This window comes from Lepus europaeus, chromosome 20 (assembly GCF_033115175.1).
Source record: "Lepus europaeus isolate LE1 chromosome 20, mLepTim1.pri, whole genome shotgun sequence".
NCBI lineage: Eukaryota > Metazoa > Chordata > Mammalia > Lagomorpha > Leporidae > Lepus > Lepus europaeus.
Genome location: NC_084846.1, coordinates 33,970,753 through 33,987,395, shown reverse-complemented (window position 1 = coordinate 33,987,395; position 16,643 = coordinate 33,970,753). Strand labels below are relative to the sequence as shown.

Here is a 16,643-nt window from a genome sequence, read left to right as displayed (position 1 = left end):
GGGTAGAGCTGGAGTCCTGGTCCTCCCCTGCTCCAACCACTCCCCCCTTGCCTCACACTGAGCACCTGGACCAGCTGAAGCAGGATTCTGCCCTTAGCACCGCTGACAGTCATCTTGGGCAATGTCCACCATCTCCCCACGGGCTTTACCTTTCAGTCTCTTGCCAGCACCACCCAAACACCCCTGCCCCACCTCTCAGTGCACGTTCCCCAGGACCTGCACTTCTGCCCCATTCCTGGCTGTGCGAATGGGGCTCCACTGGACATACCCAGACTCCTCATCTTCTTCCAGCCCCAACCAGGGCCAACCCCTCTGGGTCCCCCATCCCTGCTACCTGCACACCCTGATCCTCCTCGCACGCTGAGTCCTGTCTCTTCTCTGCAGGGCCCTGAGGCCTTGCCCCTCTAGCACAGCCGGGTCACAGCCCACACACCTTTGAGGCCAGGGCCCTACTGCCAGTCACCCTGCTCAGTCCTCCCGTGCTGAAGCACAGCGCTATCTGATTAAACCACCACCATGCAACTAAAACACTGAAGATCTTTCTATTGGCTCTCGACACAGCTGTCCAGCCCTCTGGTCCCCTCACTTGGTGCCCACTCATCCCTTAGGGCACAGCTGCACCATCCTGCCTTCCTCTTTGTCTCTATGCACATCTGAGATTCTTCCACTCCCCGAATTATCAGACTGGCCTCCCAAGTGCTTGCCGGTGCCAGTTCCCCAACTGGGGACACTGGTCAGGATGGTGTCCCCTCAAGCCAGTATGCCTGCATGAACTCAGACAGGTTGATCATTCTGTGCCTCAGTTTCCCTACTTGTGAAGTGGATCCAATGCCATCCCAGCATTGCTGTCAGGAGTAAACAAGGGGGTGGAGCTAAAGTTCTCTGCAACAGAGCCTGTCCAAGGGTGAGTTCTCAGCTGAATTAGCTCTGAAGCAATCCAGACTCTCACTTTCAGGGCACTGTGCCATGCCCCATCGTCACTGTTTTGTTTTTTTTTTTTAACCAATGGTACGTTTCTGTATAGATGTCACAGCCAGGCTCTTGGGGGCAGAAACCTCACCTTCAGCATCTCTCTCCTCAACACCATTTAAACAAGCAAGAGACACAAGCTTTGTTGAACTGAACAAACCAAATACCATGTATTTAGACTGAGATCAAAAACTGTTTACTCTTTCAGGAAAAGGTCTCACTTCTGAGGGACTCGCGGCCATCAAACTGGCCTCAGCAGGAAATGAAAGAAATCCCATGGCTTTAGTAACTTCTTGTGGAATGAACAGAGAAAACAAAGTAGAGTTTTCTGGAATGAGGCACACACACGGAATCCAGCTATACAGGAAGCCGCCCTGGCAGCTCATCTTTGTGATTTGAAGAACTCTGCCTCAAATGCCCAGCAGAACTCAGCATCAGAGGCCATCTTTCCGGCAGTCCCGAGAGCGAGTCCCGGCAGACTTCTGTCCCACGGCCACCACCTGGGGAAACCAGCCAGGGCATCCTGGGGAACAGTGTCCACTCCTGCAGGATGGCGTGCCAGGGGAAGACCTCAGCTCTCTCTAGCCCTGGCCATGGCACCCAGCCTAACAGTCAGACTCAGGGTGGGAACGAGGAAGTCTAATCCTCTGGGGGAGGTGTGAGCCCCCATTCCTGCTCCACCCTCCATGCCTGTCATCTGAAACAACGGAACACGCAGCAGAACCCAGTGGGGCCCTCAGAAGGGGGTTGCAGAAGAACCAGGGAGCTGATTCAGTCTTTAGGAATGAGACCCCAGGGACACCAGCAAAGTTTTCCTAAAGAAATCCCAGGCTTGAAGGAAGCTGGACGAGAGCAGTGTGACCTGTCACTGCCCCCAGCTGTGCCACTCAAACCTCACTTGGCCTTCAAGGCTCAGCTCAGTCCTCCTGATCCAGGACACCCCCTTCCCTTCCTCTACAACCCGGTGGTGGCTCAGTTAACGCCATCCATCCGGCCCTGGAGCAGATACTTCCTGCTATTTCTAAGTGACTTTTCCTGTTTGCTACATCACCAATCCGACTCTTCTATGGTCTCCTTGAATGAGGGAAAAACCTCACACTTCACCCCCCAACCACTCTCAGCAAAGCCAACAAGTCAGCTCCACTGTTACTGGAACAATTTCGAGCAAAATTGAAGAAGGCAGACGACGCAACTCCACATTCAAGCAGCTGACAGTCAGCAGGAGGAACAAGGTGCCTGTCAACTCTCCAGGGTGACAAGATCAGGCACGTGGGCGGGTGGCAAGGTAGGCAGGTTGGTTGACTGGTTGGTTGGCAGGTTGGTCACTCGCCTGCTTGGCTGGCTGGCTGGCTGTTTGGTTGAATGATGACTTGGTTAAATGAATGTACAAACAAACAAAAAAAATGAGTAGTAATTGAATGCCAACAAGCAAACTAAAGATAGAATTTGAACCGTTCCAATTCTATTAAAGGTTATTGGCTTAACTTTCATGATGCTGTCCCAGACAGATCAGCAGTTTCTGCTCCTATTCACTTTGCTAAGTTCATTTGCTCATTTTCTCAACATTTGCTATTGCCAGGTGCAGGGATATAGCTGGAGAAAGAGAGACAAATCAGGCCTCACTCCAGTCCTCAGGGAGTGTACAGAAGTAAAGAGGAGTTATCCACACCTCACTCTGAATTGAGGGGTGTCCATGGTGTTCAGGAAAAAAGGGAGAAGCAGCCAGGTTCTGTTGGCCAGGCCGGGATCAACACAAGGCAAGCAAGGAGGCCACTATAAATGGTGAGGAGGCATTCCCTCTCAGGTTCACGCAGGTGCCTCCCCTGCAGCTCACCAGCTCTGAGAGTCAGCGCCTCCTTTAATCTCACATCCCAGGGCCTCATCTGCCTCAGCCGGGTCCTGGTCCCAGTGACCTCGATGTGAGCCCCTCTTTGGAGTTTTGGTAGCCAGGGCCTGCTGGACGCTTGCTGGCACACCAGGAACACAACCTTGGAGAGAGAAGGAAAGTGTGCAGTCTCCTCAGCACCACCCCTTCTCTCTCACAAACAACTCCCAAATTATGTCCGAGCCCAAACAGCTTCCTTCCGTCTAGCAGCAGCCACTCCCTGGCAAGGGCTACCTTCCTGAGCCGCAGGGCAGGCCTCGGGACCCGGGACCGAGCTGGCAAGAGCCCAGGTGTGGTCACAGGAGGATCTCGGGGCTGCCACACTGCTGTCCCCAGATGAACGACATGAGTTCACTCAACCATCCAGGGAGACGGATGAACATGCTCTCCCCTCTCTAGCTACACTTTCTTGATCTCAAAGGCAATCTGAGTCACGGGAAGTCTTTTTCCTCTGGGAGATGCATTGGATCCAACACTTGGAAACCCTGGCACTGAAGGTTCCTGGAGCTCTAAGAACCACACAGGGCTAGGGGCCAGGGGCCCCATTCCCAGGGAGCTCAGAATGGCCTAGGATGTGCACCGGGGTTGTTTCTCCTTTTTAATCTCCTGTGCCTACTATAGGGAAGCCAACACCCGGAGAAAGAGAAAGGGTGCTCGGCTATAAACTGGGGGCACAGTAGGCTGAGAAGCGGGGAGGAGGTCTGGTTGAGCACGAGGCATTGATGGTGGGTGTGGAGGCCAGCCATACCCGCCAGAGACAACAGGAACTCAGAATAAGTCACGAAGCGACAGGGCCACGGGTGGCCACCTGCTCATGCCGGTGACTGGCACACAAGAAAGCAACTGGGTCTTGGATATGTCTCAACAGTCAGCCAACTCTGAGCCTCAATAGTCTGACACAAAGCCCAGACAATGTGTAGAAAACAAATTAAAACGGAAATCCCGCCCCCACCCCCGCCCCTGCCCCCGCCCCCGCCCAGGCAGTGCAGATACTCTCAGGCTGCTCGGCTATGGGGACAGCAAATAAACCGCAAACGCCACCTCCCCGGCTAAGCCTCCGCCAAGCCCCAGCTGCTGTTACTCACGCCCTCTCAGCACGTCTGCAGCCTCCGCTCTGAGCCCAGGGCCCCCCCCCCGGGACGGACTGCGGCCCCCAGGGGGCTTTGGGCTTCATTCATCCCTGTGCCCCTGCAGTGCATCTGCAGGGCAGTAGGGGCCAGGTGGGCACTGCTGAATGAAATTACCCCAGGGCAGCCAGACAGGCCCTGGGGTTGTGAGGACGGATGGAGATCTGCTGCCACCTACTGCCCATTTTCCTAAAAACTGAAAATTCTCTCCCCCGAGGCGGAGGAGACAAATCCTTAGAGTTGACCCCTGGTTTCAACTCCAAGGTCACAAAGGTGGGGACACGGAGGTTGTACCAAGATTGCAGAGACCACGACAGAACGAGGCAGGTTAGTCTGCCCCGAATCTGTAAACTAAAACCACCGCCATCCCCAGCTCAATGTTACAGGTGTACCAGGTGGTCTTCGGTGTGAAACGCTGCCTCTCCACACTCAGGGCGCTCCTGCCCCCGAAAGGTGCCCTTGACTGCTCCCTGATCTTCTGCTCTCTGTGAATGCCACAACTCGGCACCTATCCCTCGGGGCCTCGCTATGGACAGAGAGGTAGGCTGGTCTCACCCTTCAGCATCTCGTCCAGTGCCTGGCAGTGCTGGGACACCAAGAGCAGTTCAAGGGACACCTCCCTTCTGGCTGACGGAATAGGATGTGGCCCAGCCCCGAAGCCAGTGCTGGGAGAGGCCAGCTGTGAGCTCCAGGTGCCCTGGCGCTGTCTGCACCCTCACCTGTCTGCCTCCCTGGCACGTCTTTCCCAACAGAGGGCACCCTTCCACCAGCACACTTTGCAGCTTGCTGACTGTTCTAGTAACACCAGGGGCTGAGTGAATGCAGAAGGAGCCAACAGAGTAGACACAGAAGCCACCGGTGCCTGCCCAGATGCCCTGGAGTGGGCATACCCATCCCAGCTGCTGTCAGTGTTGGAGGCTGAGGACTCACTGCTACACCATTTCCAGAGAACTGTCCTTTGTCAGACTCACCTAGGAGGCTGCTCACTGCCCACCCCACCCTAGGTGGGCAGCCCATGGCCAATCACTGACACAAAGCAACAAACACCCCACCCTTTGCTTCAAGGTGGGGCCAACTCCAGGTCAATGCAAGCTCCAAATGCACCCCGGGGATCAGCCTGCGACCCCCACACCCTTGCTGAGCCCCCTCGCCTGCCCTGTCCTGCTTTCTCCAGAGCACGCCCCCAGTAGGTTACACACATGTGCATCTCTCTCAGGTGTGGCTTCTGGGGCACTGGCTCCCAAGCCACCTAGGGGGCTGGGTCAGATTTCTGGGCTTGGTCCCCAACAAGCTCCCAAGTGATGCGGAAGCTTCTGGTCCAGGGACCAGTTTGAGAGCTGTTCTTGTTGAGAACCTGAACCTGACCGAGGACAGAAGTCACCCAGCGTGTAATAGGCACAGGAGTTGGCAAGAGCGGCATCTGACCTCGCCCCTGCCAGCCGGAACAGTGGGAAGTCAGGAGGTGATTCCAGGCTGCCTTGTCCCAAACCCTCTCACTACAAATATCCAAAGCTGCTAGGAGACTCTAGAGTTGCAGGGCCCTGGTTTACAGGCTCCCCTCTTGCATAAGATCGCCTCAGAGGCCACTGAATAGATCGACCCCTAGCTGGTGGAAGTCTCAAGTTTAGTGTAGGCATGGCCAAGGGTGGAAGGTGAAGTGGGAGAGTGTAGACGTGGAGGAGCCCCCACAGAGCAGTCGCCCAACCCCGTCACTTACAGACAGGAGCACAGAAGCCTGCAGAACTGATCAAGGCAGACTCACCATGCAAGCACAGGAAAAGTAAGCGCTCAACTGAAAGACAAGATGGGGACGTGCTTTTACTGTCATCAGAGAACGGCCAGTAGCCACCCCACCAACTTGGGCTCTGGCAACAGTCCTGCTGTGAGACAGTCCCTTAACAATGTCACGGAGATCCCAAGGCCAGAAAGAGGACCGCCCTGTCACAAGAGCAGCCACGGGGCCCGAGACCAGGACCACAGGACAGCTCCTGCTCACATCTGTGGCTCCCAACCCACAGGCCACGAGGAGACCAGCCAAAAAGAAAGAAAGCAGTGTGCCGCACCGGAAGTCTGTATGGTAGCCCCACGACCAGAGCCCAAACCTGCTTCTCCTACCCTTCTTCATTTCAGGGAAAGCACCCTGCTTTTGGATCAGACACTGGAGTCATGCCTGCCTCTTCTAACACAGCACATCTAATCCATGGGTACAAACCACTGAGATATAAACACACACACACACACACACACAGCCCTCCTCACCCACAGGATCCACCTGCTACTCAACCAACCTCAGGGAAAAGAGCCGGGGGGTGGGGGGAAACACATCTGTGCTGAACATATACCAATTTTTTTTCTTGTCATTCATCCCTAAACAATACATACACCTACCATTTACATTAGCTATTACAAGCAATCTAGAAAGGATTCTGAGTGTACGGGAGGCTGCTCAGTGGTATATGGGTTCTATGCAAACACCATGCCATTTTATATGAGAGACTTCAGCATCGCAGGATCTGAGTATCTGCAGAGTCCCAGAGCCAATCCCCACGATACGGAGGGACGGCTGTACACGGGAGTACATGACAGATGACCATGCCGTTCTGTCACACACTCCGGCCCATGGGTCACCACCATCACCTCCCTGCCCTGACTCAAGCCTCCTCAGCTCTCTCCTGGACTGCTGAAGGCGACCCCTAGGGGTCTCCCTGCTTCCACACGTGACTGCATGCATCCTTCCTGGACACAGCCACAGGGTTCCAGCAAAGCCACAGCCAGGCCACAGCATAGCACCGCTCCACCCCGGAAGGCTCCTGGCTCACCTAGAGAAACGCCAGTGCTTCCAGCAGCCTCCCAGGCCCTCCACAACCAAGCCCAGGCCTCCTCGCCCCTTCGCTCTCTTCCTCATCCACACTAGCCCCAAGCTAACCCAAGCCCCTCCACGGGGCTGCTCTTTCTTTGCACATATCACCAGGATCAAGGGCGGGTTCCCTGCCTTTTCCGGTCTCTTCTCACGCGTGACCTTCACGGAAAGGTTTCCTTGGGCAGCTCCAGCCCTAGCAACCCCACTCCTCCCTTCATGGCACTCACCAGGTTCCCGCGGGTTGTATGTCTGTGTTGCTGCTATGGGCAGCCTCTCCCTCCTACAAGGGTAGGCTCCTAGAAGGCAGGGACTTGGCCTGCTCTGTTCACACCAATCTCTGGTAGGTAAACTTAGTCTGGCAAGGAGTAGTCCAACGTCACTGGCCATTGGCGACAACTGGCTCTCCAGGGAGGGCGACCCTGATTTGTAAATGACAGGCCAATTTCCCTGGTGAAAGTAAATATTCCCACCATGACCACTTCCAACCGAGTGACGTGATGTAGAGACGGGAAGAGGGGCCAACAGCCAGCATTCGGAGCCAGCACAGCCGACCCTGACACCTGACTGGTGCTCGCTAGATGGCTGTCGAACAAACTGACTGAATGAATAAATGTGCCCATGGATGGACAGGTTCCTTCCCATAGGTGTGTCTCCAGGAACTCGGGGTTCGAAATGAGGGTCACCCAGAGCCAAGGGAGCTACCACCTGGAAAACAGGATGGCACGTGTTGGTAGGGTCCGCTGTGGGGCAGCCCTCGCGTAAATACAGGGAGGGCTGCACATACATAAAGCAAAAGCTTCAGGCACTAGCTGGAAAAGAACACAGGGATTCTGAGAGGGCTTTGCTGTGCCTGCAAGAGATCAAGTGCATTGTTCCCCTCTGCTCTGTGGTCTCTGTTCAAACCCCTGCCAAAGCACTGGGTGGCCAAGGATCTTTCCAGCCCTGACAGTCCAGGACATGAATTTAAATAGACTCCAACAGAGCATCTATTCCACTCTGCTTTTTTGAAAAAAAAAAAAAATTGGGGTGTGTGCTTGGCTTAGCAGTTTAAGATGTCTGTCAAGGGGACAGTGCTGTGGCACAGCGGGTAAAGTGGCTGCCTACAGTGCCGGCATCCCATATGGGCACTGGTTCTAGTACCGGCTATTGCACTTCTGATCCAGCTCTCTGCTATGGCCTGGAAAAGCAGTAGAAGATGGCCCAAGTCCTTGGGCCCCTGCACCCACATGGGAGACTTGCCATTTGGGGAGTGAACCAGCAGATCAAAGGCCTCTGTGTGTGTGTGTGTGTGTGTCTGTCTGTCTGTCTGTCTCTGTGTCTATAACTCTGCCTTCCAAATAAATAAATATTTAAAAAAAAAAAAAACATCTGTCAAGATACCCACATCCCATATCAGAACACCTGGTTTAAAGTCCCAGCTCTGGCTCCCAATTCCAGCTTCCCACCAGTGCAGACCTAGGGAGGCAGTGGGTGACGGCTCAAGTAGTTGGATCTCTGCCTCCCATGTGGGAGACCTGGACTGAGTTCCTGGCTCCTGGCTTCAGTTCTGGCCCTTGACAGCCTTTGGGGAGTAAATCAGCAGATGAGAGTGTACTCGCTTTCTTTCCCTCTTTCTCTGCCTCCTAAATATTTTTTAATTCAAAATTTCTTAAAACAATAATTCACTAAGGGGCCAACATTGTGGCATAGCAGGTAAAGCCGCCAGCTGCAATGTCACCATCCCCTATGAGCGCTGGTTCGTGTCCCGGCTGCTCCACTTCTGATTCAGCTCCCTGCTAATGACCTGAGAAAAGCAGAGGAAGATGGCCCAAGTACTTAGGCCCCTGAAACCCAAGAAGGAGACCAGAAGAAAATTCTGGCTCCTGGCTTCAGCATCACCCAGCCCTGGCTGTTGCAGCCACTCAGGGACTGAACCAGCAGCTGGAAGATACCTCTGCCTCTCCCTCTCTCTCTGTGTAAATCTTTCAAATGAATAAGTAAATCTTTAAAAAAAATTCATGTAAATCAAACTTCAATTCCACAGTTCTACCCTATTTCAAGCTTGTATTCTGGGAAAATTTCCAATTTCCCCAAAGCAAAACTCCATCAACACTCATGAAATCAACAGCCACCCTGAGCTCACTGGACACACCATGGCAGGCCCCACAGCCAGACACCCTCCAGCCGCCTAATCCTGCTGCTCCCGGGAACCACACGGCTGTGGGTTTTCCTGTTTACCTTCCCACACAAGGCTCAGATCAAAAACAGAGCAATAAGATGGTATGACTTCTGGGAAATGTGAAAACAACAGAAACTCATCTGGAAGTGATAAGAAGGGAGTCTGAGAGGCAGATGGTGAACACAAAAACCACAGTGAGGCCAGAACAACACCAAGGTTCGGAATGCTGTCATTAACAGCTGGCCTTTGTGCTAGGCAGAATAATGCCTCCCCCACGTCCATGGCCTAATCCCAGAACCCCTAGACCGACCAGGTCACATGGCAAGGGTAAATTTAAGGTCACACACAGAACTGACAGCTGCCTATCAGCTGACTTTGAAATGGGGAGAATATCCCGGGTCTGAGGGGGGAGAGGGTCCAAAGTAATCCCAGGGGTCCTCACAAGTGGAAGAGGGAGGCAGAGGGGAGGGGTCCGTCAGTGCTGCTGGTGGGAGCATGGAGGAAGGGGCCAAAGGCAAGAGATGCAGGTGGGGAAAAGACCAAGAAATGGATCCCCTCCTAGTACCATCAGCAACCTGCAGGCCTGCCAACACCTGGACTGCAGCCCAGCGGGATCTGTTTCAGACCTCTGAGCTCAAGAACCATGAGACAATCAATCTGTGTGGTTTCCAAGACGCTGAGTGTACAGTGATTTGTAGTACCAGTGAGAGGAAACTAAAACACGCCTATGTTTGCCTGCACCATCTGGGCCCTGATACCCACCAATGGCCTGTGTGACCCTCGGGAGGATGGCACCCTTCTCTGGGCCTCAGCACCCCATCTGCACCACAGTCCTCAGCTCCCGGTGCCCCTGGCCCCCAAGCCCATGGCTCAAGCCACTTGAGGGGGAGCCATCTGCTCAGTAGCCCTGGCACATGGTTGCTGCTTCTGTGACCACTGCTGTGGCTGAATTCCCAAGGGAGGATGACAACACTTCTTAATGTCATGAGCACAGTTACACCCACATTTCTGGAGGAGACTGAGCAAAAAAGCAGTGGCTGGAGCTCATGCAGCCCATGCCCACATGTGGAACACATCACCAGACGCCCCACAAGTGTGTGGAGCTGATTTGCAATGAGCCACAGCAGAGCCCAAGTGGCCACGTGAAGGCTCAGCGACTCCCGCCGAGGGCTCCAGACAACAACTGCACACCCCCAGAGAGGGCGGTGAACAACACAAGTGAGGTCACCTCCTAGCCATCAGCCTTCACACTCAGGGCCACCCAGGGAGCCTGCAGGCGTGCAACACCTCGCTCTGGGCACATGTCCGTAAAGAACTGCTCCTCCCCTGCACCTCGAGTCTTGCTCCTAAGGCTTCTGGGGGTCTACCGGGGGCCAGGTGTATGGTGACAGCAAGATCCAGAAGTGTGTAGAGAAGGCCCCCTGCCAGCAACACAGCAAGAGACAAGGTTAGGGAATCTCCCAGGGCAGGGTCAGAGTCCCCAAGGTACTGAATGATAAGAGGAACCCCGCAAGGGCAACCCGGCCAAGCCAGTGGCAGATGGCAGATGGCTCCCGACAGCTACACCTCCCACGAGGGGAGCCCAGGGCCCACGCTTTCTAAGCATCTTCTGAGATCAAAGGACACAGAAGAGAAATAGCAGTCCAGCTAGCAGAGAGTCGCTTTGGCTCCTGGGCTCAGATCTCCAAAGCTGCAGCTGGAAGGGTGTGACTGCACAGATGTCCCCACAGCCTCCACCTGCTCCCAACCCCAGCCCAGCACGTGCCCCTGCTCTCCCTACCCCAGCCTCGAGGTGTGACTTCCACAGCTGTCCCTGAGACCAACGCTGTGAGGCCCAGAGAAGGCCCACGCAGCCCCCTGTGCTCCAGCCTCCTCGGGGCAGCAGGATGGAGATGTCACCTCACTGTACTTTCTCATGTTCTAGAATTATAGGTGCAAAGTCTGACTCAGCTTGAGGCACTCACAGGGCCTGGGTCACACTAGGACTCAGCCCCGGAGATACCAAATCGAATGACCCATGGAGGGAAGGGCACTGATGGAGGAGGGTTGGGGAAGGTGAGTGGCAGGTGGGATTATCCCACGATGGCTTGGGGGCGCTACACAAAGCACCCAGCTGAGGCAGGGACCTGCCGTGCAGCCCAAGTTCACCACACTGTGAGCCTTGGTTCTGCACCCACCCAGACGGCCCACCCCCTGCTCACTCTCCTCCCATCCCCTCCCCATCCTAACGAGGGGAGCTGACAAGTAAATTTGGTGAAAAATGAGAGAGGCATGTTCTGTTCAGTTCTGTCTTTTTTCCCCTTATGGTGAGATACTCTTCTCTTCCAGGGAGAGCCCCTCCCCACCATGTGGCCCAGCGCTAAGCCCACCAGCCCCCATGCCCTGCTCTGTCTGCCACTTCTCCTCTAACCACAAAGAGGCTTCATCAAGCCCCATTCTGCCTGACACCCTTTGCTGTGTTCACCACAGTGTTCAGAACTCAGCAGCGAGAAAAGAGCACTCACTGTTTAAGGGAAACCCATCCCAGAAAAATAAACCCAACAATAATATCTGCCTCCATGGATTTTTTTTTTTTTGACAGGCAGAGTGGACAGAGAGAGAGAGAGAGAGAGAGAGAGAGAAAGGTCTTCCTTTTTGCAGTTGGTTCACCCTCCCATGGCTGCTGCGGCCAGCACGCTGCAGCCGGCGCAACGCGCTGATCTGAAGCCAGGAGCCAGGTGCTTCTCCTGGTCTCCCATGCGGGTGCAGGGCCAACCACTTGGGCCATCCTCCACTGCACTCCCGGGCCATAGCAGAGAGCTGGCCTGGAAGAGGGGCAACCGAGACAGAATCCGATGCCCCGACCGGGACTAGAACCCGGGGTGCTGGCACCGCAGGCAGAGAATTAGCCTATTGAGCCACAGTGCCAGCCTCCATGGATTCTTATAAAGAGCAAATCAGAAAAATGCAATACCCAAGTGCTTTGCATGGTGCCTAGAAAATAGGAAGTAGAAGGGTTTTTTTAATGATTATTTTTTGAAGCCCACAGAAATGTTTGCTGAGTGACAGAAAGACCAACACGACAAAGCACCCCGGTCATACCCTGCCCAATGCTGGTGGGCGAGGGCCATGAAAGCATCTTCACCTGAGACCGTGCTCCTAGGAGACAACGTGTGTCCCACGCCTCCAGGGCTAACTCACCCGAGCAAGCCCCCAGAGCTGGCCTGCCAGGCCAAGTGGTCAGACTCCAGAGCCCACGTGCCCTGCAAACAGCAGCTACTCCGTAAGTATCTAGCGATTGCCACAGAGGGCACAGGGGAACTCCGAAAGTGAGAATCTCAGACCAGCAAGATGCATGAGCCTGAAGGACGCTTGCAAATCTACCTAGTGGTCCGATCCAAGGTTAGGCCAGACAGGAAATCGCCCAAGCAAGGTCCAGTGAGTGAGGACCAGGAGAGGACTGCAGACCCTCATTCTACCCATATCCTGGTTCTCTCCGGCCTGAGAACACAGCCACCCATTTGGCCGAGGGCCTTTTTCCCCCGCCCCTTTTCTAGTATAAACTTGTTCTGGCACTAGCAAAACGAGGCTCTCAAATCAAACCACAGGCACACAGATTTGAAGTCGGCGTGAGGCAGACTTTTCTAAGGGAGTCATGCAGAAGTGCCGCGAGAAGCAGAGAGCTCCCATCATTGGAGGTATTCAGGCTGAAGCCAATCACCTTCTAAAGGCCGTGGAAAGAATGCGACTCAGGGGGAGAGGGGACACCATTCACCATGTGGTCACTAGACCCTGCATTCAGGTCCCTGCTCTGACTCGTACTGCATGTGCAAACTTGAGCCAACACAGAGCCACCTCGGAGGGAGATCCCTCATCTACAGAATGAGGGCTCTAATGGTAAGCCCCTCACAGAACTCTTGAGGGAACTAAAAGAGGAAGCTTAGCTGAAACATCTAGAATGGTACTTTGTGCCAAGTAAGCCGATACCAACAATTTATTGATTTTCTTGCTGCCATTCTTGTTGCTATTAGTGAAGCAGCAATAGTACTAAAGGAATTTGCATTGAGTGCCTGCTGGGTCCTGGGTAGAATATAAGGTGCAAGGAATACAAAGGCCCCTGCTCCCATGAACTTGGAAGAAACAAGTAAGAGATCAGCAAAGAAATAAAATAATCACAGACAGTGATAGAGGCTGTGAACACAATCCAACAGGATGGAGACGGAGAGCAGAGGGCAGGCTGAGCGCAGAGCACCCAGCTGACAAGGCAGCTATGAGATGACTGGGGAACAAGGCCTTCACAGCGCAGACAGGCAACGAGCTGGATACGCTGGTCAGCAGAGAAACGAAATGGCTCTGCAGGAAGAACACGACCTGCGTGCAGCGAGGCCAGCACTAGGAGAGCAGCAGGGGAGGAGGACGAGGTCACACCAAGGCAGCACAGCAAGGCCACGGTCATCAACGTGTGGTCAGAGGGTTTTAGACAGGTGGATACATAGATAGGCAGACACACAGGTACGCAGACAGAGGCAGGCAGGCAGGTAGACAAAAAGACCAAGGAAATTAACAGAAAGCTCAAAGATGGACCCACGTCCATAAGAGAATGCAGCAAAGAGGAGAGGTGGCTTCAGACATCAACAGGGAGAAAACCACTGTAGACAGGAGGGTGCTGGTAGAACTGTCTGACTTCGCAGAGAAAAGTTAAAGTAGATCCTTTCATCTTCAAAAGACCAAAGATTAAATATATAAACTTAAAGCTATGACTATAAAGAGAAAAAAATGGGCAAATATCATTGCACCCTAAAGGCAAGAAAGGACTTGACACTGGAAAGTGTAAAAATGTGAAGCATATGCCAAGCAAGAAACTGATTGTGACAAAACTGAACACTTCCGTTCAACAAAAAGCATGATGGACAAAGTTATCAGACAAACAACGGAAGGAGAGAAGGTATCTTACAAAGGTGAAAAGTAAAATCTACTAAAAGAAATGTAAATCCTTTCTGGAGGAAGACGGTATTAGCAATTATTTACGAGCAATGTCTGGAATCAATCAAAATGATCAGAAATGCAAAGAAGTAGGACAAAATTATCGAAACTCTTAAGAAAAATAGATGGCAGCAACAAACCTCAAGGTGATCCAGATGGGGACATTAAAATGATGAACATACTCAAGAAAATGAAGGAAAAGGTGGGCTGACACTGTGGCATACTGGGTAAAGCCACGGCCTGAGGTGACAGTGTCCCATATGCAGAGCACTGGTTCAAGTCCCAGTCGCTGCACTTCTGATCCAGCTCCCTGGTAGTGCGCCTGGGAGGGCAGCAGAGGATGGCCCCAGTATCCACATGGGAGACACGGACGAAGCTCCCAATCAGCCCAGCTCCAGCTACTGCAGTCATTTGGTGAGTGAACCAGCAAGTGGAAGATCTCTCTCCCTCTGTGTCTCTCCCTCTCTCTATAACTTCATCTTTCAAGTAAGTAAATCTTTAAAACATATATATATATGAATAAAAGATGGAGAATTTCAAAAAAAGATTGAAATCTACTTTTAAAATAAATAGAAGGAAAAATAAAATAGCTGAAATTAAGAATTTATTAAATAAGTTTAAAAGCATATTAGATATTAGAGAAGAAAAGAAAGACAAACTGAAAAATAGATGACAATAACCAGATGGAAGTATAGAAAGAAAATTGGAAAACACAGATAAAAGTATTAAAAAGCTATAAAACACAAACAAGTGAAAATATATCTTTGTAATTGAAGTCTCTTGAAACATAAAAAGAGCTTGGGATGAAAATAGCTTTAAAAAGATATTGACAACAGTTTTCAAAACTGATGAAGGACATCAATCCACAACTTCAGGAAGCTCTCCATATCACAAGCACAGACTCAAACAAAACCCCACCCTGGCATAGCATAATCAAACCACTGGAAATCAAAGGAAAAATCTTAAAAGAAGCCAGAGGGGATACAGCAGCCAGAGGTTTAAAAACAAACAAAAAGATATTATTATCTTCAAAGGAGCAACTATAAAACTGTCAACTGACTTACCAACAGAGATGACAAAATTTTAAAGCAATGAAATCATCTTTAAAGTCCAAAAAAAAAAAAAATACCAATCTAGACTTCTACACCCATTAAAAATGTCTTCAAAAAATAGTGAACACATTTCTCCTCCTGCCCCCCCCCCCACAAAAAACCACTGGGAAATGAAACTCAGATTCAATATACTAAAGAAATACTATAGAGAGTTCTTCAAGAAGAAGGAAACATAAATGCAATAATTATTCCCACTAAAATAAACAAGTATCAGAGGGAGCAAACTTCCAAATACATGCTATTATAAGAGACAAGCTTCAAATATATACTGGGCCATAGGAGAATACCAACGAATCTGAAAGGACAGAAAGCGTAACGGGCACAATACATACATTAGCAGACCAAAAATAAGCTACAAATCAAAAACAAAAGGACAATCAGAAAAATACCCCCAAGTGTTCTGAATTATTCAGTACATGCCTAAATAACCTGTGGCTCAAAAAAGAAATTTATGATAAGAATTAGAAATTATTTTAGAATATAACACTTGTAGTTTTAAAAGAAGAAGGTTAGGAATTGGTTATTTAAGATCCATATCAAAGAACTAGAAACTAATAGCAAATTAAACTTAAAGGAAGTAAATGGCTGGTGCCACGGCTCACTAGGCTAATCCTCTGCCTGTGGTGCCAGCACCCCGGGTTCTAGTCCCGGTCAGGGCGCTGCATTCTGTCCCGGTTGCTCCTCTTCCAGTCCAGCTCTCTGCTGTGGCCCGGGAAGGCAGTGGAGGATGGCCCAAGTGCTTGGGCCCTGCACCCGCATGGGAGACCAAGAGGAAGCACCTGGCTCCTGGCTTCGGATCGGCGCAGCACGCTGGCCATGGCGGCCATTTGGGGGGCGAATCAACAGAAGGAAGACCTTTCTCTCTCTCTCTCTCTCACTGTCTAACTCTGTCTGTCAAAAAAAAAAAAAAAAGTAAAATGAAAGAAATAATAAAAAGAGCAGAAATCAGTGAAACAGAAAATATATAAAGGCAACATTTGGTTCTTTGAAATGACCATGTAACTGATAAACTTTTAGCAGGATTAGTTGAGCAATAAGACACAAAATTACCAATATCAGGAATGAAACAGACATCACTGCAGGTCTTAACAAACATTAACATGTCAATAACATTTAATCATATAATTTTATAACAAGAAATTTAAACTATAGATAAAATGACCCAATTCCTTGAAACACTAAAGTGTGCCCAAACTGGCAAAATAGAAAGCTTGAACTAAAAAAATATTTGAATACTTAAAAACTTTCAACTCGGTGCTCAGAGTTCTCTTCCTGTAAGTCTTCCAAAGAGTGAAGGAAGAAACACCAGCAACCTTACACGAATTCTCGCAGAAAAAAGAGAAAGAGGGACCCCTTCCGGCAAGGCCTAGATAACGGAGTCTGTGAGGCCGCCGCGAGCTTACACGCAAAAATCCCAAAGTATTTGTAAACCAGAACCAGTGACACACACAAAGATTAACAGCACAACCAAGTGAGGCTTGCTCAGGCCTGGAAGCAGGGAAATCAACCAATGAAGGAATCCTCACGCCCACTGTGAAAGTACAAGTACGAAGGGGCAGGGAGGTGGGGA

At 51.4% G+C, this 16,643-nt stretch overlaps 1 protein-coding gene across 3 annotated transcripts in view; it reads right to left on the bottom strand.

The window, feature by feature from the left end:
- Positions 1 to 16,643, bottom strand: part of MINDY4 (MINDY lysine 48 deubiquitinase 4) — a 113,019-nt gene that overhangs the window by 77,870 nt on the left and 18,506 nt on the right. The gene's annotated exons all lie outside the window — the stretch shown is intronic.